The 26,844-nt window shown below is 61.5% G+C and overlaps 1 protein-coding gene and 1 long non-coding RNA gene across 2 annotated transcripts in view; both read left to right on the top strand.

Annotated features, from left to right (window-relative positions):
* KIF14 (kinesin family member 14) overlaps nt 1–11,411 on the top strand; it is a 76,930-nt gene extending 65,519 nt beyond the window's left edge. The window contains exon 28 of the transcript XR_013813095.1: nt 10,190–11,411. The gene's annotated coding sequence lies outside the window, so the exon portion shown is untranslated. The remainder of the gene's footprint in view (nt 1–10,189) is intronic.
* Nucleotides 11,412–19,974: 8,563 nt separating this feature from the next.
* Nucleotides 19,975–26,339, top strand: LOC307094569. Its single transcript, XR_013813100.1, has 3 exons — nt 19,975–21,062; nt 24,482–24,710; nt 25,287–26,339. It is a non-coding gene; the product is annotated as an uncharacterized lncRNA (long non-coding RNA).
* Nucleotides 26,340–26,844: the final 505 nt, after the last annotated feature.

The raw sequence follows: 26,844 nt of genomic DNA, 5'->3' as shown, positions 1-26,844 counted from the left end.
TAGACAAACGGGAATTACGTTTTCCGAGGAAACACCAGCCCCGAGCAGACGGCGGGGCCTCGCCCAGCGGTCACTAAGACGGACGGGTTTGAGCTGGGAGGTGGTGACGAGGCAGGGAGCCGGTTTAGCCGGCAAACCTCGGCCCGGACCCGCCGGGGCTCGGACCCCTGGAAAGTGGGGTCCCCGGAGCAGAGGCCGGTTTGGGGTTCTCTGTTCCTGTGGGGGGGGGGGGGCGGGCGTAGAGCCCACGCAGGTGCTCCCCCAGCTGCCGGAGCGGCCGCGGCGGCTTCAGGAGGGAGGCTTTCCCCAGGCTGGACGGCAGCCGCTGCTTTTCACCTGCTAAAATGACATGTTTTTAAGAAATAGATGTTTTTATGGATTTCAGAGAGGAAGGGAGAGGGAGAGAGAGAAACATCCATGATGAGAGGGGATCATGGACCGGCTGCCTCCTGCACACCCCCTACTGGGGATCGAGCCCACAACCCGGGCCTGTGCCCAGACTGGGAATCGAACCCTGACCTCCTGGGTCATAGGTCGACGCTCAACCCCTGAGCCATGCCGGCCGGGCTGTAAACTTACTTTTGCCCCGAAAGGTTGGGAGTTCGATTCCTGGTCAGGGCAACTAATGGGTGTTTTCCTCACACTGATGCGTCTCTCTTTTTCTTCCTCTCCCTCTCCCCCTCTCTCCCTTTCTCCCTCTCTCCCTCTCCCTCCCTCTCCCTCCCCCTCTTCCTCCCTCTCTCCCTCTGAAAGACAATAGAGAAAACATTGAAAACACCACTGACGAGCAATGGAGGCGCCTGCAGGCCCTGCTCGGCTCCCGCGTCCCGTCCCGGGTGCGGGCCGTCCCTGGTCCCTGTCGTGTGGTGGTCAGAATTGGAGGTCAGCCTGACTCTTTAATGAGAGGAGGGTATTTGCAACGAACTACAAGCCCTGTTTATGCTAATTTCATGTTCACGGTTCACACCCAGAGAAGAAATCCCTCCCTGAGAGGCGGGTCTTCCTGGTGTGAGTCGGCTCAGTGGCCTGTTCGTGTGGCAGGTGGGACGGTGTGCTGGTGGGCAGGTGTCCTGAGGGGCGGGGACAGGTGTGACGGGCAGGTGTCATCCTGAGGGGCGGGGACAGGTGTGACGGGTAGGTGTCGTGAGGGGCGGGGACAGGTGCTGACATACAGGTGGGTGTCCTGAGGGGCGGGGACAGGTGTGACGGGCAGATGTCCTGAGGGGCGGGGACAGGTGTGACGGGCAGGTGTCCTGAGGGGCGGGGACAGGTGTGACAGGCAGGTGTCGTCCTGAGGGGCGGGGACAGGTGTGACGGGCAGGTGTCCTGAGGGGCGGGGACAGATGTGACAGGCAGGTGTCCTGAGGGGCGGGGACAGGTGTGACGGGCAGGTGTCCTGAGGGGCGGGGACAGGTGTGACACGCAGGTGTCCTGAGGGGCGGGGACAGGTGTGACGGGCAGGTGTCCTGAGGGGCGGGGACAGGTGTGACGGGCAGGTGTCCTGAGGGGCGGGGACAGGTGTGACGGGCAGGTGTCCTGAGGGGCGGGGACAGGTGTGACAGGCAGGTGTCCTGAGGGGAGCCCGGTGCTGGAGAACAGCCCGCCGGCTGCTCTGTGCCAGAGACTGGGCAGCTTTGCCTCATGGGACTCCCCTGCCGAGCCCGAAAGGCGGGGAAACGTTAACCTCGGCTGCAGGTGAGCCGATGGGGTTGGGGCACTGCCACCGGGAAAGCAGCCGAAACGGGGCAGCGAGGACGCACACGGGCCCGGACCCTCCCCCGCGCCGCGTCCCGCCCGCGCCACGTCTCAGCGTGATGGGCCTCGGGCTCACGGCTCTGGGCTCCGTGCGACGCCAAGGAGACAGCCCGCCTCGATGGCACCTCCCCGCGAGGGGGAAACTCCGGCTGCCCGGCCTCGGGACCCCGGGAGGGAGGGCCCCGTCCCTGGTGAGGCGCGGGCCCAGGGACCCTCGTGCTCCGGCCAGGGCTCGCCGAGGGGTGCCGTCTCCACCCTCTTTGCAGAGTCGCTGAGCCCAGGCAGGGGCAGTGTCCAGGGTATCGTTTATGGGGCTAATATCGGGGATTTGCACACCGGGACAGGTGTTTCTGAGGAAAGCAGATTTTTAAAAAAATACGTTTTTATTGATTTCAGAGAGGAAGGGAGAGGGAGAGAGAGAGAGAAACATCCATGAGAGAGAATCACGGACCGTCTGCCTCCTGCACGCCCCCCACTGGGGATCGAGCCTGCAATCCGGGCCTGTGTCCTGACCGGGGATCGAACCCTGAACCTCCTGGTTCACAGGTCGACGCTCCACCACGGAGCCACGCGGCCGGCAGGAGAGCAGATTTGATGACCCGAGGAAGGAGGCTGTTTCTGTCTCAGTGATGTCCAGGTTATTTTTATGGTTTCCATGGGAAAGATGACGAGAATGGAAATTCAGTGTAAATGTCACCTCCTTCCTCATTTTGTTCCCTGAAACGCGCAACTTCTCTCGTCCTGCGGGGCGTTCTTCGCTTAATAAATATCAGTAAGTCGATAAAAGGAAGTGGGGTTCACTCATTCACTCACGCACGCACGCACGCATTCACCTATTCATTCATTTATTCATTCGCCTACTCATTTACTCATTAATTCACTCATTCATTGGTTCACTCGTGCATTTACTCATTTATCCATTCACTCATTCATTCACTCAGTCACTCATTCACTAATGCTTTCATTCACTCATTCATTTACTCAGTTCACTCATTCATTTACTCAGTTCACTCATTCACTCGGTCACTAATGCATTCATTCACTCATCCATTCATTCACTCATCCATTTACTCACTCATCCATTCATTCACTCACCCACCCACCCACTCACTCACTCACCCACCCACCCACTCACTCACCCACCCACCCATTCACTCATTCACTCACCCACTCATTCACTCACTCATCCATTCATTCACTCACTCATCCATTCATTCACTCACTCACTCACCCATTCACTCACCCACTCACTCACTCACCCACCCACCCACTCACTCACCATGTTTGCTGGGTCCGGGGCCACAGCAGTGACACGATGAGCAGTCGCCTCCGCTCTGGGCGGCTCCTCTCCGCCCCGCGCCTCCTGCCTCTGACCCTCCGCCCGCAGCCCGCCAGCACCGCCACCTGCCAGGGCGTCCCGTCTGGACGCGGCCCCCGCAGGTGTGCGTGCGTCTGCGTTCCGGGCTGCTGGCCCTCACACTCCCGCGCTGTTACTGTCAGCGGTTTTTATTCTCGGGGACGTGGGCAATTGAACTTTTATTAAGGTAATTCCGGCGCGCCAGGCACTGAGCTGGGGTGCCCGCGTGCGTCCCCTGACCGATGGCGCCGTCACGGCCTCGCCGGAGTGGGGCCGCGGCTGCGAGCGCGCGAGATAAATCATCCCCGCATTCTTGCTTAAGTGGCCATTTCGGCGGCGAGGAGCCCATTTTCTGCTGAGAGCCGCCGAGCGTCTCCTTGACCCAAGGTCTCGGCAATTTTTGAGCAACTTAGGTGCGCCGGGCGGGGAGGGCCTGATGGATCAGAGCGAGCCCCGTGCGTGCGTGGAGCGGCGTTCTCCCCGAAGAAGGATTCCCACGGGCGCCCCCGGGACAGCGCGGCGAGAGCGGGTCCATAATGAAAACGGCCCGGCCCTTTCTGGTTATTTACCGACGTGCCAGCCGCCGGGCCTGGTGTCCGAGGCACCGCTCAGCCGCGGCTGCACTTCCCCGGGCGGATTTCTGCGTTCCCGGGCACCTTCTGATCGAAGGCAGCGAGACAAGCCTCTGGGATGCGGTCGGCGTTTTAAAAGCGCCTGGAATGACGCACAGAGGCCGTCTCCGTTCCTGGGTAAACGTCCGTGGCCGGGACCTGTGTGACCCGGAGCCCGTGCGGCCCCGGGCGGGCTGGGCCGGCTCCCCGCTCCGTGTGGGGCGATGCAGCAGTCCCAGCCGCTCCCCGCTGGCCGGCGCTGGTGTGTCCGGGGCCTCTGGGCGCAGGACCCTGGGATGGAGAAACGGACGCTCACACGGAGGCGTCACGGCCGCGGACTCTCCCGCCTTTGGGTCCCGGATCCAAAGTCCGGCCCAGAAAGGGAGCCTGGGGTGGCTGCGGGGGCGGGGGGGGGGGGGGACGGGGACCCCGGTTTCCACAAGCCTGTTCCCTCGGGAGGTGGAGCCTGCAGGCCTTTCCCAGGCAGAGCCGAGTGCCGGCGTGATCGGGATCGGACCGGTTCCTGGGCTGGGGGAACCGGGTTGGCTCTGGAGGGGTCACCGGGTCGCGGCAGGACGGATGTGGATGTTCCGCCGACCCCCAGGTGTTGGGCAAGCACCCTGGCCCCGGTTTCTAAAGGACACGTGTTTGAAGCGAGCTGTTGATGTGTTTATTTTTTTTAATTCTAAAAAAATATTTGTATTGATGTCAGAGAGGAAGGGAGAGGGAGAGAGAGAAACATCCACGATGAGAGAGGATCATGGATCGGCCGCCTCCTGCACGCCCCACACTGGGGATCGAGCCCGCAACCCCGGGCCTGTGCCCTGACCGGGAATCGAACCCTGACCGGGAATCGAACCCTGACCTCCTGGTTCATAGGTCGATGCTCAACCCCTGAGCCACGCCGGCCGGGCAAGGAGCTGGTATTTGTGATTCTCCCCCCTTTTCCCTGTGTCCCCCCATTTGTGACAGGGCAGCCACGGGGCGGGGCTGCGGTGCCGTGTGGGGTGCCCCCCCCACCCGTGTGTCCGTGTGTCCGTGTGAGAACCGGCAGCCGGAGGCCCGTCTCTGACCGTGGACACAGGCTCCGTCGCCTCACAGAGGTTCTGACCTTCCTGTCTGCCTTGTGCTCTTCAAAGCCGAATCCTCGGCCCCGGCCAGGGCTCACCTGCCGCCGGTTAGTTAGTTGTTACGTCGGGCGGAGGGGCCCTGGGCACGTACCGTCACACCTCCCGCCCGCATCTCCCGCCCGCATCTCTCGCCATTGCCATCGCCGAGCTGCGGGGAAAGCTGTCCGGCCCCCGGGAACGGCCTGGGCCAGCCCCCTGTCCTGCCGCCCGGTTCCCGGAGACGCCCGGCCACGCGTCCTCGGGCAGAGCCGCCCGCCTGTGGCCCCTGCGGTGGCCGAGGGCGCGGTCACGGGCCAGCCGAGCGAGGCTCCCGATTCAGCTTGCGCTCGCTGGGCCGTCTGTGAGCAGGTGCCTGGGTTTTCTGAGAGAAGTCGCTTTGGAAAGTGATTTGCGATGAGATTCATCGCCGTGGCCAGCAGCCCCAGCGCCCGCCCGGGGTCCGGGGTCCGGGGCAGGCCTACGGAAGCCCTCCCCGCCCTCCTGCGCCCGGGGAGGGTCCCCGCCCGGCTGCAGCCGGCCCGCAGGCCTCCGTCCCAGCGCCTGTGCCTCCCAGCAAATCCCGCACCCCGTCCCCCTCGGCCCAGGACGGGTGTTGGAAGGAGGAGCCCCAAAGTCTCTCCTCTTTCAGGTCCCCTGTCCGGCCGATGACTCTGACTGCACGTTCATTTTTTGTGGCCAAAGATGCCGTGCCCGCCGCCCCCCCCCCCCCGTCCCTCCCCCGCCCCCGCCCCTCGCCCCCGCCCCCCTCGCCTCTCCCGGGCAGCCCAGGCCCGTGTTTAAGGTCTGTGATGCGCGTAATGAGAACTAATAGTGAAACCGTGTTAACCACCCACGGCTTGAATTTCCTCCGGCTCCTCATTCATATGTAAAACCAGGACTTAAGACCCGGCCTGCACTCCGGTCCGCAGGGGAGAGGAAGTGGGCCAACCTGCCGGCTCCTGGGGGCCCAGGGCCTCTGCTTTGTTTGCCAAGAATTTCACCATCAAGGACCACAGGCCCACAGCAGTGTCTTCCAGCGGGAGGGCTGCAATGTTTTATTTCCTATTAAAACATACATATACACACACAGACATATATGTACATATATACACACAGATATATACACACATATACACAGAGATATATACACACATATACACACATATACACAGAGAGACATATATACACACAGAGACATATATATACACAGAGAGACATATATACACACAGACATATACACACAGACATATATGTACATATACACATGGAGAGACATATGTGTACATATACACATATATATATATATATACACAGAGACATATATGTACACACACATATATACACACATATACACACAGAGACATATATATACATATATATACACAGAGACATACACACAGAGAGACATATATACATATATATACACAGAGACATACACACACACACACATATAATTGATTTCAGAGAGGAAGGGAGAGGAAGAGAGAAACATCAGTGATGAGAGAGCATCATGGATTGGCTGCCTCCTGCACGCCCCACACTGGGGATGGAGCCCACAACCCAGGCATGTGCCCTGGCCGGGAATCGAACCCTGACCCCCTGGTTCAGAGGTCAGCGCTCAACCACTGAGCCACGCCGGCCGGGCTCATGTACCATTTTGAAGAGCAGTTCTTCTCACTGTCTCCTGGGAAGGCAGAGCCGGAGAGAGATTTAGTCGGGCAGCCGCGTGGCTACTAGGGTGCCCATCCGGGTGGCTGCCCTCGGGAGGCGAAGGTCGAGCCGGCGGGCCGGGCTGGGTGCGGGTCAGCACGGATGGAGGTCAGCACCCAGCTGCCTCCTGGACAGAAGCCAGCCCTCCACCTCTCCCCAGGGCGTGGCTGCGGGCGAGGGCCGGGCCGGCCTGAGGCCCGAGGGAGCCGCTGAGCCGCCAGTGCTACAAAGAGAAAGCAGAGAGAGAGAGAGAGAGAGAGAGAGAGAGAGAGAAGTGGGGGGCTCTGGCGTTGAGGTCCAGTGAGGTTCCCTCAGCCTCTCCCCTCAGGAGGCCTGGGAGCTGACCCGAGGGGGCCCTGAGCTGGATTCTGGGGAAGGGACGGTGCGAGCAAAGGCCCTGAGGCAGCGGCGGGCGGGCAGCTCCCCTGCAGAAGCGGCCGGAGCTCTGACCCTGGAAGAGAATGGGACCGAGGGGCCCGGAGAGGCGGGGGAGGGGGGCGCAGGTCCCCATCAAGGTGAGACGGTCTTTGGCTTTTGTTTGGAGCGAGGCTGACTTTCAGGGAGTTTCCCGTGTGAAGTTGAGTCAGGAGAGGGGCCGGGGCCGACGGGGGGGGGGGGGGAGGGGGAGCTGTGCGGTGCCCCCGCCCCAGGTCCAGGGACCACAGCCCAGCAGGGTGGCTGAGGCCCGCGTGGCTCCGTGGTGGCGCACCAGCCTGGGCGCCCAGGGGCCGCTGGCTCCATTCCTGGTGGGGGCGCTGGGACCCCTACGTCCCCCCGACATTGGAACGACGTGGGCTATGGACCCAGGAGCGATTCCAGGGGACAGCCGGGCCTGCTCCCCGGACCCCGCCGCCCCCCCGCCCTCGCTGGGGCAGAGAGAGAAGGAAGAACAATGCCGGGTGAATTTTTAACCGCCCGGCCGGCTTGGGCTCTGCCTTTGGCTAAAACAACCTGGAGTGTCCACCTTTCTCCGCTGAGCTCCCCGGGGCCGCGGGAGGGCCCCCCCCCCCCCGCCCCCGCCTTGCCTGCCCTTTGACCTGGCTGAGCCTCTGCAGGGGCCGCACACAAAGGGAGGGAGGTGCTGAGATGCAAACGGGGGGCCCTGGGTTCGAGTCCCGTCGGTAACGGGAGCTCCCTGCACAGGTGTGTTTGCTGTGGGACTGGAGCCCCGAGGCAGGTGAGAAAAACAAAAACAAGCCCAGCTGGCCGGCGGGGCTCAGTGGCTGAGCGTCGACCTGTGACCCAGGAGGTCACGGGTTCGATTCCCGGTCAGGGCACAGGCCCGGGTTGCGAGCTCCATCCCCAGTGTGGGACGTGCAGGAGGCAGCCGGTCCATGATTCTCTCTCCTCATGGATGTCTCTCTCTCCCTCTCCTTTCCTCTCTGAAATGAAATATATATTTTATAAAGGTAAACAAAGGGTTTTATCCTGAGGTTTGCTCAGTGCCCGTTGAATAAGGGAATTGTTTCTTGTTTTCATCTCCCCCCCGCCCCCCCCCCCCCCCCCCCCCCCCGTGCTGCCGCATAGATAATCCTCACAGCACGTCTATTCATCCCACGGGCGTGTTCAGGAGGACTCCACGCTGACCGCGGCGGGCGGAGGGGCCGGGCGCAGTGATGGGGGATCCTGGGCATCGGGGGAGGCGGGCTCCGGGCGCCTCCATGAATGGGTCCGACCCGGGCCTCCACGTGGGAGATGAAATGACGCCGCGATGAAGACGCAGGGTTCATTCTGCGGCTCCTTTTCCGGCGCGAACAGCGTGGTCTCCGTGGCGTCCGGGCAGGACCTGCCGACGGAGCCGGTGGCTGCTTTTCCGTTTCAGCGCGACCCGCTCTTGTTGTTGGTTCTCGCCCGAGGACAGTTTCTCCTCGGACTTTTAGAGAGAGTGGAGGGGAGGGAGGGTGAGAGAGAGAGAGAGAGAGAAAGATGGATGTGAAAGAGAGACCGCGATCGGTTGCCTCCCACACGCACCCCGACGGGGGCTGGGGATTGGACAGGCAACCGGGGTACGTGCCCCTGACTGGGAATCGAACCCGAGACCCTTTGGTCCGAGGCCCGGCGCTCTAACCACTGGGCCATGCCGGCCGGGGCCAGGGTGGTCACTTTTAATTGCGACGTTAACATTTTTAAAAATATATTTTATTAAATTTTTTTTTTTCAGAGAGGAAGGGAGAGGGATAGAGAGTTAGAAACATGGATGAGAGAGAAACATCGATAAGCTGCCTCCTGCACACCCCCTACTGGGGATGTGCCCGCAACCCAGGTACATGCCCTTGACCGGAATCGAACCTGGGACCCTTCAGTCCGCAGGCCGACGCTCTATCCACTGAGCCACACCGGTGAGGGCGCAACGTATACATTTTTTTTAAAAAATTGATTTCAGAGATGGAGGGAGAGGGAGAGAGAGGGAGAAACATCCATGATGAGAGAGAATCGTGGATCGGCTGCCTCCTGCACGTCCCCTACTGGGGATGGAGCCCACAACCCAGGCATGTGCCCTTGACCAGAATCGAACCCGGGACCCTTCAGTCCGCAGGCCGGCGCTCTATCCACTGAGCCGCACTGGCCAGGGCTCACCAGTTACTTCTTTAAGGGAGAAAAGGTGAGGAGGCGGCACCGCGTGGTGGCACGTCCGGTCCTTACCGGCTCCTGAGATTTGGGCCGTGCGTGGCCCCGAGACTCCGGGTAAAAGTCACTCAGCGCCTTTTTTCTTCTGTGAATTGTGAAGTTGGAATGGGAACTGTGTGACGCGAGAAGAAAAAAGACTCGTAAAAGCCCCTAACAGGCCGGGAGCAAGGCGGTGGGAGGCGCCGCTGAACACGCCCGCTCGGAGGGTCGGCCGCAGCTCGGCGGGTGTTGTTCAAACCGCGGTCGGTCCGAAAGGTTGGCGACCGGGGGGGGGGGGGGGGGGGGTTAACAGCCACGTAGCTTCCGGTGGCTCTGAGCTAACCTGGCCGTTTGTTGACGGGAGGGACGCCGTGCCCGCCGGCCGGCCGCGCGGCCACGTTATTCCGGTCGCTGACTGTTGGCCTGTAGGTCTGTCCCAGCCCGCCTGTGGCCGTCAGAGCCGAGCGAGTCACACAGCAGTGACCACACACAGACACACACACACTCACTCACACATACACACACACATACACATAGACACATACAGACACACACACTCACACACACATACACAGAGACACACACACACATACACACACAGAGAGACACACAGACACACACATACACATACATACACACTCACACATACACACACAGAGAGACACACACACACACTCACACACACACACACACACACACACACACATACACGACGGCAGGGGGTCCGCACGGCCGCACAGGCGCCCCGCGCCGCTCACCGACAGGACGATGGTGGAGACGGCGAGCCGGCAGGCAGCGGCCTCATTACAGAGCAGAGGTTAGGGATGCAGTCACTGACAGTCAGGTGTTCTCAACTCCCCTTTTTAAAAAAATATTATTGTTATTGATTTCAGAGAGGAAGGGAGAGGGAGAGAGAGAAACATCCGTGATGAGAGAGAATCACGGATCGGCTGCCTCCTGCGCGCCCCACACTGGGGATGGAGCCCGCGACCCGGGCCTGTGCCCTGACCGGGAATCGAACCCTGACCTCTGGTTCAGAGGTCCACGCTCCCCCACGGAGCCACGCCGGCCGGGCAGATACTGGAAACTCCTGAGGCCTCGCAGGCCCACGGTTGTTTCTGACTGCGGCTCCCTCCGCAGGGGAGAGCGTTGGCTCAGCCGTCCGAGGCCTCAGAGGCCGAGTCCAGCCCCGAGCCCGTTCTGCCGGGGTCAGCGGAAGGCGGTTTCAGGAACTGGGCCGCCCCGGCTCCGGGGTTCTGAGCTCCAGTTCCCACTGCCCGCCAGTCACCCCGGCCGGCAGGCTCCGGTCGTGGGAGCGAACCCTCTTCACGTCAGAGCAGGAGTTTGGTTTCAAAGGGCCTGACGTTGGCCTGTTTAACGTTTGAAACGGGGTGACTGGGGGCATCGTTTTGCGCTGTTCGCCCGTGTCTGTCGTCGGCAAACCGCAGCTTGCGAGCCACATGCGGCTCTTTGGCCCGTTGAGTGTGGCTCTTCCACAAGACACCACGGCCTGGGCGAGTCTATGTTGAAGAAGTGGCGTTAGAAGAAGTTTAAGTTTAAAAAATGTGGCTCTCCAAAGAAATGTCCGTCGTTGTGCTGTTGGTATTTGGCTCTGCTGACGAATGAGTTTGCCGACCACGGTGTGGGCTGTTGTCGAGATTACACAGGGTGAGACGTCGGAGGCCGGGCAGGAGCCCCAGGCACCTCTCCTTCAACCTCAGGGTCTCGCTGGCCTGGGGGCCGGGCCTGGCCGCAGCCTCCACCCCCTCAAGGACCCCGCCCCGCCCTCCCGCCCTCCCCTCCTCCCAGGGCAGGCGTGGCCTGTCTCCAGCCCAGGTCCAGGGCCCGGGCTCCGCTGTCCCCTGGGCACCTTTCAACGTCCAGACTCTCAGGGACCACACACTCCCCAGCGTGGCCGCGTCCCGGGCTCCCCGTCCCCCCGACCCCCTGCCTCGCCCACCTCGTCCCCTGCCCGCGAGGCAGCCCAGCGCAGCCGCCCCGGCCAGGACGCCCTCTCTCCCTGTGCTGTGGGAACCCACCCCCTCCCTCCGCCGTCAGCTCCTGCTGCCACATCCTCTGCGCAGCCATTCAAAGGGCCCGGCGGCCCCTCCCGCCAGCACCCGGCACAGCTGCGCCCACAGAACACGCCTCTGACTCAGAGCCGGGCTGTGACGTCCTGACAGCCACGCGTGTGCTCCTGGGGCCGGGACAGAAGGGCCGGGAGGTCCAGGCGCCCCGCTGGGGGCATTCCTGTCTGCCTTCACGCCCCCCCCCCCCGTCCCGCCCCCCCGGGTGGGGCAGGAGCCGGCGTAAGGGCCCAGACCTGAGATTAAGTCTCCCCTGTCAGTTCCTCCCCTTGGCCAGCCAAGACCCCTCCCTGGAAATGCGGGCTTTATCAGCCTCCACTTCCTCGTCTGTGAAATGGGACCATCCTGGCCACTCCCAGGGGCTGCTGGGAAGTTGCTCCGGCTCTCAGGAGGGGGTTGGAGGGGGTTGTGGCTGGGCCCGGGGAAGGGTGTCTTTGTTTCAGACCCAGGTTCGTGGAGGGCATTGCCGCGGAGAGCAAGGTCACGCCCGTCTGTCCTAAGGGGACCCCTCAGAGCCGGGATTCCTTGGGGGATCCGAAGCGTTGAAACGATGGGAGAATGTCGCACACTGCGTGGGCCGGGGAGGGCCCCTCCCCCCTCCCCCCCTGCGCTCCCGGCTGCTGAGCGGATTGCAGAGTCCCAGGCTGCACCCCTCTTTGCAAAGACCCCCCCACCCCCACCCCACCCCACCCCTTGTGGTTTGGATCACCTGTCAGATTCGGGAGCCACCAGCACCCCCCCCCACCCGCCCCAACTCAGCCAAGCACACAGCACTCCAAGCCTCCAGGTCTTAGCTTTGCAATGAAATAATCATCATAATAAAGTTGTTTATCTGCTTCCCGTAAACAAGGCCGGCACCTCGGCGCCCGTTTTCCGCTGTCACTGGGGCCTGTTTATCCCGACCCGGGAGAAAACAGCCCCCCCCACCCCCCTCCCCTCGCACCGCAGGGGAGAGAGAAGAAGGTGCGAACTGGAGCTTCCTCGCCCCCCCACCCCCACCCCAGGCCCCGCCAGGGACTTCCCTGCCTCCCGCTGAGCCATTGAGATGCAAGCCTTTCCGCCGCGGATCCAGTTCTGTCTGGGCCTTCGCCCCCGTCCCCGGAGGCCTCGGCGGAGATGCTCTGACCTTCGCTGACCTTGCAAACCCCACCAGCGAGGCGGACCTGGGAGCGGCCGTGCCCTCCCCGCCCGAGGTCTCCCCGCCCGAGGTCCCCCCGCCCGAGGTCCCCCCGCCCGAGGTCCCCCCGCCCGAGGTCCCCAGCGGGAACGTGCAGAGTCCCCAGGCCCTGCAGGTCGGGCGGTTCTGCGGGGACGAGAAGCCGAGCAGAAAATCACCCCGAGCCGCGTGGCTGCCTGGACACCGGCCCGGAGGCGGCCGCGGCTCGTGCACAGACAGGCGGGCGGTGACACGGTAACCGGAGGAGGTGTGCACGGGCGGCCAGAGGCTCCTAACCGCCCACCGGCCCTGCCTCAGGTTAGCGATGGCTTGTTGGGGACGTTTTATTAACTTGCTTTTTTTTAAAAAAATTTTTTTAAAATTGATTTCAGAGAGGAAGGAGGGAGATGGGGAGAGAGGGAGACAGAAACATCAAGAGGAGGGAGAATCCTGGATCGGCTGCCTCCTGCACGCCCCGCCCTGGGGACGGAGCCCGCACCCCGGGCCTGTGCCCTTGACCGGGAATCGAACCCTGACCTCCCGGTTCACAGGTCGACGCTCACCCACTGCGCCAGGCGGCCGGGCTGCGGTTTTGGTAACCTTCCTGTTCTCGGAGGCGGGAAGTGAGCAGAGACGCTGGAGCAGTTGCAGGGGAGGAGGAAGGCAGGGGGCCCGAGTCACGGTTTCGAAGGGTTGCCTGTTTCAGATCCTCGCACGTGTTCGCTTTTGAAGAAGGAACCGCCGCGGACAGAGGACGGCGCCCAGAGCAGATGCCGCGCGCCCAGGCCTCGCTCTCTCCGGGCTCTCGGAAGTCTGTGTCCTCCCGGGACGCACCGGACAGCACAGTTGTCACTGTCACTGCTCACAGGAAGTCTCCTCCTGGGAACGCCGTTCCCAGGGACCCCCCAAGGGCAGGGGGGTTACAGGTAGAGGCGATCGGCCGGAGAGGTTAGAGGTTGGAGCGCCTGCCCGCCGCGGCTCCCTCCCGTAAAGGGCGAGGGCGGCCAGCCGTCGGGAGGAAGTCGGCGATCTGTGCCCCCCCCCCCCCCCCCCGTTCACAAGGTGGAAGTGCCCCGTCGAGGCCGTTGCCCTGCGCTTCCTCTTCGTCCGGGGGATGGCACGTCCCGGACCAGCCCCCTCTCCCCTGGGGGAGCCAGCCCCCCACCTGCAGCTTCCTCCGTGCCCAGGGCTCCCTGCCCCCCTCACTCCTCACTGTCCCCCGGAAAGGACCAACTTCCGTGTTCAGTGCCTTAAAGCGACCCCGCTGGAACCCCGGGGTGAAGCCATCCCCACAGACGCCCACGTCGGGGCAGCGTGGTGACTCCGGTGCGCGCCCCCCCCCCCCCCCGTTTCACCCCGGGGAGCGCGCCTCTGAGCCCGCAAACGCGGCTCCTCCCGGGCAAGTGAAGCTCAGGATGGAGGGAGGCCCGTGCGGGGGGGGGGGGGGGGGGCTCTCGCTGGTTCTCTGGAGGGGGAAGGGGGGAGAGGGGGGAGGGGCGGAGCGGGGGGGGGGGGAGTGGAGAGAAAGTGGGGCGCGGCTGCCAGCCACCCCGGGGCCCGTGGGACTGGGAGTCTCTCCCTCCACGCACTCCTCTGCCCCAGCGGCTCCCGCCCGGCACCCACAGAGCGACCACGAAACCTGTGAGAGCCACGGGGTCTCTCTCTCCGGGGACGGGACCCGGGGACCGGCGGTCAGAGACCACACGCAGCCCTCACCCTCTGGCACGCAGCCCGGCAGCCCTGGCCTGCACGGGGCCAGCTCCCCTGCCCAGGGGGGTGTCCCCGCCCCCCGGGGGGTGAAGGGGGAGGGCGGCGGGCGGGTGTGGGTTGAAGGGCCCGGTGCTTCCGGCCTGGAGGCCTGGGATGAGGGGTTTGATCCTCGTGACGTTCGGACGGAGGCTTTGCGTCCCGGGTCCCAGGCCAGCCGGGGCCGGAGGAGACACCCAGCAAGGTGAGGATTTTTTAATATATTTTTATTGATTTCAGAGAGGAAGGGAGAGGGAGAGAGAGAAACAGCCATGATGAGAGAGGATCATGGATCGGCTGCCTCCTGCACACCCCGCACTGGGGGTAGGGCCCGCAACCCGGGCCTGTGCCCCGCACAGGGAATCGAACCCGGGACCCTTCCGTCCGCAGGCCGACGCTCTATCCACTGAGCCACACCAGCCAGGGCGCAAGGTGAGTTCTGATTCCCTGTCCTGGACGCCGGGTGTCACTGGTCCCGGGCGTCCTGGGACCCGGTGCCCGTGGGGCCCTGGCTGAGGCCCGGCGGCCCCGGTGGAGGCGGGAGGGTCCGCTCCGTCCTTCCCCGTGTCCGGCAGCGGCGTCCCGGCCGCTTATCTCTGTGCCGTCGGCATGCGTGGCCTCGAGACCTTCCGACCTGGGCCCGGCCGGGCTGCGGGGCCAGCGTGCTGGGTCCACATTCCTGAAGTCCTGCCGATGGAGAGCAAGAGTGGCTCCCGCGTCCCCGAGCGGGAGGGGGGGGGGAGGGGAGGGGGAGGGAGGTCTTATGGTCAACAGTCACCTCCCCTTCCTCCCTCCGGGCCGTGCTGGGAGTTAAGAAACCGGCCCAGCCCTGGCCCGTCTGGCCCTGTGGTTAGAGCATCGGCCTGTGGCCTGAGGGGTCCCGGGTTCGATTCCAGTCAAGGGCACGTACCTTGGTTGCAGGCACATCCCCAGTGGGGGGCGTGCAGGAGGCGGCTGATGGATGTTTCTCTCTCATCGATGTTTCTAACTCTCTCTCCCTCTCCCTTCCTCTCTGTAAAAAAATCAATAAAATATATTTTTTCAGTTCGCAGGCCAACGCTCTATCCACTGAGCCAAACCGGTTTTGGCTTAAAATATATTTTTTTAAAAGTCAATGGAAAAATATTCTCAGGTGAGTATTAAAAAAAAAGATTAAAAAAAAGAACACCTCCCCCCGCCACCAGGTGCCGAGGGCAGAGGGTGAAGGTGCGAGGCCGGGAGCCCTGCAGGGGGGTGGCCAGGGCCTGGGGCTCCCGGAGGTCGGAGGTCGTGGGTAAAGGCCCGGGACTGGGGCCCGCCAGGCGCTCCCGCAGTCCCTGGGACCGGCTGCGTGGTTTCTCCGGCTGACCACACGCCGCGGCCAGGACAGAAAGAGGAGGAGGGTGCTGTGTGGCAATCCCGAGGGTGCCTGCGGGGGGTGGGGGACAGGGCCTCCTTCGCCCCTCAAGGCCCAGCAAAGGGACCCAGAGCCACGCCCTCCGTTTCAAGGTCACCTTGGGCCTGGGGAGGCCACTGCCAGGGAGCGGGCTTTCTGCCGGGAATCCCGTCCGTGTTGTCGGACGGCGCCCGGAGGGAGGGAGGGCGGGAGGCCTGCGGGAGCGCGGCCCGGGGCGATGATGTCACCAGGTGGGTGGGTTGGCGTCAGCCGGGCGGCAGGGACGGCGACTGTGACTAAGGAGAGATCGTATCTTCTTTTATTTCTTAAATATGTTTTTATTGATTGCAGAGAGGAAGGGAGAGGGAGAGAGAGAAACATCTATGAGAAAGAAACACCGATCAGCTGCCTCCTGCACACCCCCCACTGGGGATGTGCCCGCAACCCAGGTACATGCCCTTGACCGGAATCGAACCCGGGACCCTTCAGTCCGCAGGCCAACGCTCTATCCACTGAGCCACACCGGTCAGGCCTCTCTTTCTTTTAAATACGTTTTAATTGATTTCAGAGAGGAAGGGAGAGGGAGAGAGAGAGAGAAACATCCATGATGAGAGAGAATCACGGATCGGCTGCCTCCTGCACGCCCCACACTGGGGATGGAGCCCACAACCCGGGCCTGTGCCCTGACCGGGAATCGAACCCTGACCTCCAGGTTCCTAGGGCGACGCTCAAGCACGGAGCCACGCCGGCCGGGCTGTATCACGCATCTTAGCTCCGTTCCCTAATGTCCCACGAGGGACTCGGTACCCCCTTCGCTTTGACACCGAGGACCCCGAGGCTCAGGGGGCGGGCGGGAGGCGAGGAAGAGAGCCGGTCCGGGGGCCTGGCTGGACTGGAGGCTGGTCCCTGCGCCCGGCTGCCCGGCCTGGACCCTCTAGGCATCGCCGACGCCTGGCCCTCGGCCTGGTGTCTCCTCCCCGCGACCGTCCCTTTGTTCCGCCTGCGGCGTTCAGTGTGTGGCCCGCATTGTCCTGGGCTCATTCACATGCCGCCGCCGCGGGCCGAGCCTTTGTGCGCGTGACGTCAGCGCCTCGGCGGACGGAGGGCGGGGCCCGGGGCTGCCTTCTGCTCACCCACGGGGCCTGGGCTCCCCGGTTGGACCCCACACAGCACTTTCCAGAAGGGTGGGTTTGTCTTTTCTTATTTATGGGTTCACCCTCCCCCGAGGACATTTTCCCACTGATTTTTAGAGAGAGAGCGGAAGAGAGAGGGAGAGACGGAGAGAAACATCGATGTGAGAGAGACACATGGATGGGTTGCCTCCTGCAGGAGCCCCGACCAGGGCCCGGGCGGGGGGAGGAGCCTGCAACCCAGCTACACGCCCTTGACCGGAATCGAACCCGGGACCACTGGGTCCGCAGGCCGGCGCTCTATCCACTGAGCCACACCGGCCAGGGCAGGACTATTTTTTTTTTAATTGTTTGCGACGTTAACCGTAAGTCATTGAAGATCTCCATCTGCTGAAGCTCATCAGCTTAGCATCAGTCTCATTTTTTAAAAATATATTTTTATTGATTTCATGGAGGAAGGGAGAGGGAGAGAGAGAAGCATCCATGATGAGAGAGAATCATGGATCGGCTGCCTCCTGCACGCCCCACAACTGGGGATGGAGCCCACAACCCGGGCATGTGCCCCGACCAGGAATCGAACCCTGACCTCCTGGTTCATAGGTCGATGCTCAACCGCTGAGCCACACCGGCCGGGCTGCTGGGCGTTACGTGCAGTTTCCCGCCGGCTCCGGTGAGGGGTTCTGCGTGGTCGACAGGACATTTGGGTCGGCCCGGGGTCCCTTACGCGGAACCCCTGGGACGGCGGGACCCCGAGGCCCCACCCCAAAGCCCCATCCTCCACCCAGCGCCCACCCTTCGAGAGGGTCGCGCGGCTTTAATCCCAGCGGACCTGTCTCCCGGCATTAAACTGTCCAGCCGGTATTTATGTCCGCGCCCGCCCCGCAGGGTCACTTGACCCCGGGCCGCCGTTTACAAGTAGTTAATGACAGAGCCCGGGGCCGCCCGCCCGCGTGAGTGATGGGCGGAGCGCGCGGCCTGTCACGGTTTATGGAGGGAGGCCGTTTGTCCGGCGCCCGCCTCGCCCGCAGCAGGTAATTTGAAATGGAATGAGACAGCTCCTACCGGCAGATGGATCGGGGCGTCCGGCCCGTTCTTCCCTTTGACCCTTGACAAGTTGACACCGCCAAGATTGTGACTTTAAAAAATGATGGGGTGCAGATACGCTTAGGGGGATGATTTACCGGGGGCCGGGGCGAGGGCAGCGTCTCGGAGCGTGGCTGGGAGGCAGGGCGCGGGGGGCGGGGGGGGGGGAGATTGTCAGCGTCCAGGGAGCAGGGGTGGGGTCCCTGTCTCTTAGTAATGATCCTTCGGGGAGGGGGAGGAGGAGGGGGAGAGGGGGTTTGCTAACAGCCCCCCCTCCCCCCATCAGGCAGTCTCTGTCCTGGTGAGAGATGTGTGGCCCAGTCCCAAGGTGAAGAGAGACTCAGCCGATGACACACTTACTAAAAGGTACTGATCCGAGGGGTTGTCTTTGGCCTGAAACCACAGCCTGTGTACGAGGAGAAGAAATTGATGTCAGAGAGGAAGAGAGAGAGAGAGAGAAACATCCACGATGACAGAGGATCACGGACCGGCTGCCTCCCGCACGCCCCACCCTGGGGACCGAGCCCGCACCCCGGGCCTGTGCCCTGACCGGGAATCGAACCCTGACCTCCTGGTTCATAGGTTGACGCTCAGCCGCTGAGCCACGCCGGGCGGGCTCACCTTTCCCCCGGGGTTCTTGTTTTTTTTTTTCAAATACGGCCAGTCACCCACCGGAGGAAACTGCGATGAGAAGGACGATGGGTTTGAACTGAGACCCGACGGGGAAACCCCGCGTCGGTCAGAACAGATGCCCGTGGGTGTTTCTTTTTTTTTCTGATTCTTTATCATCACGTGTAGATTTCCACACCAGATGTTATAGGTCATCGTTCAACAAGTACTTCCCATGTTATCTTTTTAAAAATAGATATATTTTTATTGATGTCAGAGAGGAAGGGAGAGGGAGAGAGAGATAGAAACATCCATGATGCAAGAGAATCAGGGACCGGCCGCCTCGTGCACGCCCCCCACTGGGGATGGAGCCCGCAACCCGGGTGTGTGCCCTGACGGGGAGTTGAACCGTGACCTCCTGGTTCCTAGGTCGATGCTCAGCCACGGAGCCACGCCGGGCGGCCGGGCTCCCATATCATCTTGACTGGGTTCTTCCGATGGAACCTCTCTCCCACGTGCAGCTCTGTCACGCGTGGAGGCCCCGGGCAGCACGGAAACACCCGAGCAGCCTGACGTCGACAGCCGGAAGGTTCTTTCCAACCCAGGGGCGCTCTCCGTCCACACCACCCCTCGGTCCCCCGAGACCCTCGGAGGGCCCACGCCCCACGCGCCTGCCGGCCACACAGCCCCGGCCGGTCCCTGCGGCATGTGTGTGTGTGTGCATGTGTGTGTGTCTATGTATCTATGTGCATACATGTGTCTTCTGTGTGTATGTGTGTGCATGTATGAGTGTGTGTTTTCCTCTCTGTGTGCACGTGCATATGTGTATGTATGTGCTTGTGTGTATGCATATGCATGTACATGTCTATGTACATATATGTGTGCATATGTGTGCATGTATGAGTGTGCATGTCTTCCTCTGTGTGTGCATGTGCATGTATGTGCTTACATGTATATATATGTGTGCATGTATGTGTATGCATGTGTATGCATATGTGTGTGTGTGTGTGTGTGTTCCTCCGTCTAACCCCTTGGTTTGAAGTACACTTTTGAGGCGGCTCCTGAGACGCGTGACGAGCCCCCCGCGGGCCTCCCCGCCGGGTGTTTACTGCGCCGCCCGCCCGGGAGCCGTCTCTTCGCTGAGCGACGCGCGGGAAGCGGCGGGATGTTGCTTTATGGGGCCGTCCGGTCCCATCGCCGGGCCGTTTAATAAGCCCGGCGGGCGGCCCCCTCGAGGGCGGGCGGGCGGGCGGCTGACCCCGGCGCCCCGGCGCGGGGCGACACCGTGCGAGATTGCTTTGTGACATAAAGCTGTCGGTAACATCAACAAAATAAAAAACGATCGTGTTCCAATACTCCCGGCGGAGGCCCGCGACAGCGCTGAAATACGGGCTCCCATGGAAAGGAGATTAGTTTTGGGTCTTAAGTCATGGGCTGACAAGACAGAGGAGAGGAGAACCTATTTTTGAACTTTTTAAAAGTTTTTTAATGAAAATATTTATCATGGGGCAAGGTTCTCTCTCCCTCTCTCTCCCTCTCTCTCTCCCTCTCTCTCTCTCTCTCTCTCTCTCTCTCCCTCTCTCTCTCTGCCTCTCTCCCTCTCTCTCCCTCTCTCTCTCTCCATCCCATCTGGGTGGCACTAACTAACCTTAAACCAGGCGTCCTCAGACTACGGCCCGCGGGCCACGTGCGGGTGTTTTTGCCGTTTTGCTTTTTTACTTCAAAATGAGATATGTGCAGTGTGCATAGGAATTTGTTCACAGTTTTTTTTTAAACTATAGTCCGGCCCTCCAGCGGTCTGAGGGACAGTGAACTGGCCCCCTGTTTAAAAAGTTTGAGGAGCCCTGCCTTAAAACCATCGCCTTTACCGGGGGGAGAATGCAAATACTGGGCTATCTCTGTATTAAATACCACGGAGGCGACTTGGGCCGTGTGAGCGGGCCCAACACGTGTGTGTGTGTGTGTGTGTGTGTTCAGGAGGCTCCACGCGGTGTGACAGCGTGTTGGAGGGGCCGGGAGCGGGAGGTCAGCAAGCTCCCTGTCTCTCAGGTGTGTAAAGCGTGTGCGTGCGGGGACAGGCCGGCGGCCCGAGCGGGGTTTCTCGCCCGCCCTCTGCCTGCGTGGCTGGCGGCTGCGGGGAGGAGCCCATGGCTCTGGGAGCCGCCGATGGCTTTCTGCCGGAGGAAGGAGGGAGGAATGAGGAATGTGGACGTGGAGGCCGAGGGCGGGAGGACCCCCCGGGGCGCTGTGGTTGCCTATTAACCGGACGGACGAGGTGGTGACTCACACACGCGGCCTGCTCAGCCCGCAGAGGTGCCGGCCGGCTGGGCAGTGACCGGCCTCCGGGAATCCGCAGACATCCGGTGTCGTCCGGCCGAGCCGGGAACTGGCCGAGGCGTGGCGCATTCCCCTGCTTCCCGCCCGGAGCGCCGGTGGCCCAGGGAGGGGCAGGCTGGGCTCAGCGCCTTCAGGAGGAACTTTCCTCCTTGTCACATTCCTCCCCTTAAAGCACCGGACACACAGCAGGGCCTGGCTCGTGGCATCGAGCCGGTAACTCCAGCTTCTTAAAAAGAAAGAAAGAAAAATCTAAAATGGACTTTCCCCCCTAATAACCGTGAGCCATACGCTGCCTGGGCCTCCCTGAGGCCAGACGCCCAGGGGTGCTGTTCTTAGGCCCGAAAAGGCCAGTCCTGTCGACCTTAATCCCCGAGTCAGACGCTGGAAAAGGTAAGGATCCTATTGGCTAAAAGTTCTGAGAAAAGCAAGTTTTTATAAGGCTTCCAGCAATCTTTTCTGAGCGATTTCTTTTAAATATATTTTTATTGATTTCAGAGAGGAAGGGAGAGAGAGAGAGAAACATCCATGATGAGAGAGAATCATGGGTCAGCTGCCTCCTGCACGCCCCCTACTGGGGATCGAGCCTGCAACCCGGGCATGTGCCCTGGACCGGGAATCGAACCCGGGACCCTTCAGTCCGCAGGCCGACGCTCTATCCACTGAGCCAAACCAGCCAGGGCAGGAAAGGGACTTTAAAAAAAAATGTTTTTATTGGTTTTAAAGGGAGAGGGAGCCCTCACCGGTGTGGCTCAGTGGATAGAGCGTCGGCCTGCGGACTGAAGGGTCCCGGGTTCGATTCCGGTCAAGGGCATGTACCTTGGTTGCGGGCACATCCCCAGTAGGGGGCGTGCAGGAGGCAGCTGATCGATGTTTCTCTCTCATCGATGTTTTTAACTCTCTATCCCTCTCCTTTCCTCTCTGTGAAAAATCAATAAAATATATATTTTTAAAAAATAAATAAAGGGAGAGGGAGTGAAACATGGGACCCATTGGCATGTGCCCTGACCGGGAATCGAACCGTGACCTCCTGGTTCATAGGTCGACGCTCAACCCCTGAGCCACGCCGGCCGGGCCCTGAGGCGGCGTTTTACACGCACGTGTGCGCTTTACTCCGTGTACAGCCACACTTCCCGTGCACGAACAAGCACGTTTCAGATCGTCCCTCGGAACACGGCCGTGACCAGAGCGAGGCCGCTCGGCCGGGAGTGTAATTGCTTCTACAACGTCGCCGCTCGGACTTGCCCCCATTAGTTCCCGGTGTGATCACCGCGGGGAACGCCGGTTCTCCTAACAGGAAAGGGTGATCAGGCATCACCCCGCAGCCCCGATCACGGGCATTTGTAATCACACGCGTGGCCGCCTGTCCGGGCCAGTTGCCAGTAAAACGTGAGCAGGGAAGCCGGGCCTCCTGGTCCAGCCGTCGGGAGGTCTGTTAAAATGCTGTGAGCTGGGCCCTGGCCGGTGTGGCTCAGTGGATAGAGCGTCCGCCTGCAGACTGAAGGGTCCTGGGTTCGATTCCCGGTCAAGGGCACACGCCCGGGTTGTGGGCTCCATCCCCAGTGCGGGGCGTGCGGGAGGCGGCCGGTCCACGATCCTCTGTCATCATTGATGTCTCTCTCTCTCCCCCTCGCTTCCTCTCTGAAATCAATAAAAATATATTTTTAAAAATTGCTGTGAGCTGGGGAGCGCCCCTCCCCCGCCCCTGCCACGAGACGAGGAGGATTTATCTTTCAAAGCGACGGGAATACGCGCTCCGTGAGGGTGACCAGAGCCCCCGAGACGCACACGCGGTGAGGACAGGAGGCAGAAGGGGAGGCCTCCCTGGACCCTCTGGGCGGCCGGAGGGTCCGGTTGTCATGACGGCGGTGACAGCGGTTACCCCCCCCCCCCCCGCCCCACCGCGTCCACAGCAGGTCCTAGGGGACCCATAGAGGAAGCGTGTGCCATCCCAGGCGTCCCCGGGCTAACCCTTGGCCGCGCGGACAGCCGCGGGGACCGGGCGCTGACGGACGGGACCGATCGATACCTCTTTAGGTGCCTGCCAATCACCCCATTAGGGAGGCGGACGGGACGGATTAGTTCCAGCAGCTCCTCAGAGGCCCGGAGGACGGACCGGGGGCAGCCAGCCCCTGTCCTCGGGGGAGGGGGGGCCCTCAGATCCGGGCAGCCTGGCCTGCGGGAATGTGGGCAGAGACCAACATGCCTCGCGCACCAGACCGCGCCATCCGAGGAGGCGGCGGTGGTGCATAAGGTGGCATCCCCGAGCGCCTTTCCCGTGGGTTCACTTTTTGGAAAGAAAGAAATATATATATTTTTTATGATTTTAAAGGGAGCGAGAGACAGAAACATCCATGATGAGAGAGGATCACGGATCGGCTGCCTCCTGCACGCCCCACACTGGGGATGGAGCCCGCCACCCAGGCCTGTGCCCTTGACCGGGAATTGAACCCTGACCTCCTGGTTCACAGGTCAACGCTGGCCAGGCATGAGCAGCGTTTTTTGGACCCTAACCAGCAGGAGGGCTCTCCTCGCCTCTCCTGGGGTGCATTTCCTTGGAAGGCCCACAGGTGGCAGCCTAGACAGCTGCCTGGAGCCGCCCCCCAGCTCCTGAGCCCAGGTGGGGGTTTAAGGATGGGGGACCCCACAGTCCCCTCGCTGGGGCCTGGGTAGGTTGCGGATGGATGTGTGTGTCCCCTCAAACCGCCGTACAGTGTCCCTGGAGGCGGACGGCGAAGCTGAGGGAGCCGTTGTGGCTGTAAGAACCCACACATGGAAAGACATTTGCTAAATGTACTTAAAAAAAAAAAAAAGAAGTATATCGCCCTGGCTGGTTTAGCTCAATGGATAGAGTGTCAGCCTTTGGACTGAAGGGTCCCAGGTTCGATTCCGGCCAAGGGCACGTGCCCGGGTTGCGTGCTCAGTCACCAGTAGGGGGCGTGCAGGAGGCAGCCAATCCATGATTCTCTCTCATCATGGATGTTTCTCTCCCTCTTCTTCTCTAAAATCAATAAAATATATATATTTTTAAAAAAGTATATTTTTGTTGTTGTTGATTTCAGAGAGGAGCAGAGCAGAGAGAGAAACATCCATGATGAGAGAGAACCATGGACCGGCTGCCTCCTGCACACCCCCTACTGGGAATCGAGCTCATAACAGGGCCTGTGCCCTGACCGGGAATCGAACCCTGACCCCCTGGTTCCTAGGTTGACGCTCAACCACGGAGCCACGCCGGCCGGGCTAACCGCACTTTGTTTGTTTGTTTGGTTTGTTAGGGAGTTGAGCACCACCCCCCCGCACCCCCCCAAAAAAAGCACAGAGCTTGGTCGCTGGCTGCATTGAAAGCGCTTCCCGGCTGTGAAATCGAGCACACATTGTTTTACGACCGAGTATCGCTGTCCACATTCTAGACGAGCGGCTGTGAGGTGTCACTGAGGGGGCACAGGAACACACTTCAGTTTCCTGGAACCGAACCCCCAAAAAGACCTCGGGGTTCTCCCACTCCTCGGGGGACCGAAACGAACAAAAAAGGGGAAGTGGTCTCACACACGCAGGTTCAGAGAGTTTCCATTTTGACGATAAAGTATCACTTTCGTTTTCCGGGAAAGGATGAGAAACGCAGGTCTTTGCTTACAAACTCTTTATATAAAAAAATATATATATATTTATTGATTTCAGAGAGGAAGGGAGAGGGAGAAACATCCGTGATGAGAGAGAATCGGTTGGCTGCCTCCTGCACGCCCTCTACTGGGGATCGAGCCCACAGCCCAGGCCTGTGCCCTTGACCAGGAATCAAACCAGGGACCCTTCAGTCCGCAGGCCGGCGCTCTATCCACTGGGCCACACCAGCTGGGACAGGACTCCTTCGCTCGATGGTGGTTTGATCCTTGGCGACGAAGTGAATTAAACCTGTGCTTCTATCTTCACCACCCGAGGCCTCCCACGCAGGACGCAACCCTTTGGTGGGCGCTGTTCACGTGCGTTTTGCGCATCATTTTCATTCCTGGGGAATAAAGCTCCCATCACGCGCATCCCGATGAGGTAACGGAAAGCGAAGACGCACGGTCTCAGGCCGGTCCCTGTGGGCGGAGAGGGCGGGGAGGGCGGAGGGGCCGGGGGCGTTGGGCTGAGATCATCCCACGTCAGGCAAATGTCGCAGCTGGAACAGGATTTGAAACATAGTTGCCATTTTTGTCCCTTCCCTCCCCCCCCCCCCCCAGTCACAGTTTAAGTCCAGCTTCTCTCTGATAATAAGTAACGTTAGAAGGGCCGTTCGTTGATCAATTCATCAATGGATTACTTTGTAGGGGCGCGCGCGCGGGGGGCTGTGTCGGGGGTGCACGCGCGGGCCGGGGCCTGGGGAGGGGCGAGTTCATCTCAGGTGAATTCCTTTAACCTGCGGGGGTTTGCGGGGGTTTGCGGGAGCCCCTGGGCCTTTGCTCACCGGTGCGCACTGCCCGCTCCGGTTGGAGGCGGCCACCTGGAGCGAACTGCCCGGTGCGCCCTGGGCCTCCTCCTCTGGGGCGGAGGTTAGGGACTGGCGGGCGGGGCCGGGGAAGGGAGGGGTGCATGCTCCTCGCGTCCAGATTCCCCGGGAACCTCTTTTTTCCCCCCTAGAAACGGCCTTAGAAATTGCGTCCCGGCCCCAAAGCGAACCCCTGGAGCCTCTGTCACCCCCGCGTGCCGCCGCCTCGCAGCGCGCAAAGCCCCTGCCTGCGCACACAGGTGCCCACGGCCCCGGGTCCGGCCCGCCTCGGTTGCCAGGCGGGTCTGAGGACTCAGCGCCGTGGGAAAATGCACCGCAAACCCCCGGGAATCAGCCAGGAAGGCGAGGGCCAGCGGGGGACGCTCTGGTAGGAAATGGGGACGCCGTGCGCCCGGGGCTGTGTCCCTGGAGCGGCCACGGAGAAACGCCTGCTCGGGGCGGTAGCTGAGAGCTTATGGGGTCTGTGGTTTAGGATTTAAAAGGCACATCATCCACTCGGTTTTCTTCTGTTACGTGTGCAGGTCATTTTTGTAAAATATATTTTAATTGATGTCAGAGAGGAAGGGAGAGGGAGAGAAAGACAGAAACATCCAGGATGAGAGAGAATCACTAATCCGCTGCCTCCTGCCCGCCCCGCACTGGGGATGGAGCCTGCAACCCGGGCACGTGCCCTGACGGGGAATCGAACCCTGACCTCCTGGTTCGTAAGTCGATGCTCAACCACGGAGCCGTGCCCGGCTGGGCGGCTGCAGAATTGTAGGCATTCGTGTGTGTGCCATGAGATGAACACGGTTGAAAATCGCTGGCTCAGGGTCCGAGTCAGGTCCAGCGAGCAGGCTGGGTTTGGCCAGGCCCATTTGGCCGGGTTCCGGGTTCGGGACCGGAGAGCTCACTGCAGCTGGCACTGCCCAGCCCGGGGGCTGACGGACAGCCCTCTCACCGCGGTGGCCAGGGCTCCGTCCGCCGGAACGCATCCGCCGTGATGGCTCTCATTAGAGTTAATGAGCTGCTCGTATTTCCATTAAGGGTTTATAACCTGGTAAAAACAATCATTTGTTTTAGCTCCAAACTGCGGCAGCAGGTGAACAGCCCGGCCCGGCTGGCTCCGGGTAATGTCACGGGGCGGGGGCCGTGGGCCGTGGGCTCTGCCCGGGTGTGTAGATGCCGGAAACATTCAGGAACTAGAAATCCTTCCTTGTTTCTCTTAATTCTTTAATTTACAATCAAACTGGGCGGGGCCACGTGAACAGGGGGGCGGGGCCACGTGATTGGCCAGAAGTGTGCACGTGATCAGAGGGAGGGGCCATGTGATTGGCCAGAAGTGTGCATGTGACCAAGGGGCGGGGCCACGTGATCAAGGGGGCAGGGCCACATGATCAGCCGGCAGTGTGCACATGAACAGGGGGCAGGCCACGTGAACAGCCCATAGTGCCCATGTGATCAGGGGGGCGGGGCCACGTGATCAGCTGGCAGTGCGCACGTGATCAAGGGGGCGGGGCCACGTGAACAGGGAGGTGGGCCACGTGATCAGCAGGCAGTGCCCACGTGAACAGCGGGGCAGGGCTACGTGAACAGGGGGCGGGGCCCGTGATCAGCCGGCAGTGCCCACGTGAACAGGGGGGCGGGGCCACGTGATCACGGGAGAGTGGGCCCGTGGGAAAAAAATAATTAAGAAAACGTGGTGGTGCC

Source organism: Cnephaeus nilssonii, assembly GCF_951640355.1.
Source record: "Cnephaeus nilssonii genome assembly, chromosome: 23".
Classification (NCBI taxonomy): domain Eukaryota; kingdom Metazoa; phylum Chordata; class Mammalia; order Chiroptera; family Vespertilionidae; genus Cnephaeus; species Cnephaeus nilssonii.
This window is presented reverse-complemented; position numbering and strand designations above follow the sequence as displayed.